General features: G+C 34.5%; 1 long non-coding RNA gene across 1 annotated transcript; it reads left to right on the top strand.

Moving 5' to 3' along the window:
* The first annotated feature begins 21 nt into the window (after positions 1–21).
* Positions 22–1,372, top strand: LOC106672865. The gene is made up of 3 exons (XR_001341317.2): positions 22–123; positions 684–1,022; positions 1,087–1,372. It is a non-coding gene; the product is annotated as an uncharacterized LOC106672865 (long non-coding RNA).
* Positions 1,373–1,585: the final 213 nt, after the last annotated feature.

Genomic DNA, 1,585 nt, shown 5'->3' with positions numbered 1-1,585 from the left:
ATGATAAGGTCAGATAACCTTAATGACATGATAAGAGAAAAAAGTCTTATTCTCAGTTCTTTATTTTTATTTATTGACACATACAGGCTGATAGTCTAATTTCCTAAAATACATAACATATAGGTAAACTATATAATCATAATAAAATATATATTGTAAAAATACTGATGTACAAATTTAACGCACACTCAATTTTTTAGCTTAAAATTAAACCGTTATCTTTCTACATTAGTTACAAGTAATTAGAAGCTATCCTAGTCAAAATAAACGATGAATACTTTCTTTGGTTACTTCCTTTTTTTTATTTTTGAACTAATTAATCCCATTTGCACAAAAAGGAGCATTTGCCCTTTCATGGCGCTATGTATAAAAAATCGCTTTCAGTTAACGTTTTCCTTTGTTGATTTCATTTGATATTATTCTTATTCTTAAATCTTTACCAATGTCTCCAGTCAGGAATTTGATTGAGTATGAAATATAATAGTATATTAGAGGAACAGTACAGCCAGTATGAAGTGTCCAAGAGACTGAATGTGTATCACTCTTCACAATAGGAGGCGAGGACAGGGTTGACCTAGGTCTATGGAAGACAAAAAATATATTCACCTGTCATCAGCTCTATGAAACTGCAACATTACAATAAATGAGATAAGACAAGTCTGAAATGTTTTGATTTCTTCCAGGACTGTAAGAAGAAGGCTCAGTGACAATAACCTGAGGGCGGCCTTTCACCTGGCTCATGGAACTCTACTCATCCCAGCTCAGAAAATGGCCAGGCTTCAATTTGGACAGGAACATCTGAATTGGACATTTGGAAGATTGGGGACAAGTTACTTTACAGATAAAATGAAAGTTGGCCTCAAATATTCAGATGGGCCTAATTTTATATGGAGACGCTCAGGAGAAAAGTACACCCCATGCTATATGTTCTGCGGTGGGTCATTGATATTTTAGGTTGGCATTTCCTTGGACGCCTGCACTGAATTGATTTTGTGCGAAGAAAATCTCTTAACTTTATAGAGGTACAAGACATAATATAGTGCCATTTGCTTCCCCCACATTTTTTTCTTTTCTTTTTTTTTGTAGAGATTTTCTTGCTAACGCAGGATAATGAAAGGCCCTATAGAGCCCATATTATAGGTGACTATCTGAACGGGGTTGGAATTGAGTGCTTGGTGCGGCTAACCAAGTCCAGATTTGAACACAATCAAACACATTTGGAGGACCAACTGAAGCAACGAGTATGACGGCTAAATCCAGGTCCTAACACCCTAGGAGAGTTGGAAACAACTCTTCTTGATGAATGGGAAGAAATTCCACAGGACTTTATTTTAATTTTGGCTAGGTATCAGTATATTATTTAATTGTGGGGTAGTATCAGATTTAAAATAACTTTCTGACCTAGCTGAGAAATGACACTAACTTTGTTATTTTAAATGAGAATCCCAGATTTTTATTGTACAATTCAACTCTAGAGCTTATTTTAGACCACTTTTACAGAAAAAAATGTTGATAGGATCAATAATTTTTGTTTTGCCTGATTTTTTTTCCTTTTTGCTTTTGCAAGCAAAAAATGTTCTCACTT

The sequence above is a fragment of the Cimex lectularius genome, unplaced genomic scaffold, assembly GCF_000648675.2.
Source record: "Cimex lectularius strain Harlan isolate CLEC.00 unplaced genomic scaffold, Clec_2.1 scaffold46, whole genome shotgun sequence".
Lineage (NCBI taxonomy): Eukaryota > Metazoa > Arthropoda > Insecta > Hemiptera > Cimicidae > Cimex > Cimex lectularius.
Note: the sequence above shows the minus strand (reverse complement) of the source record. Positions and strands in the feature narration are given on the sequence as shown.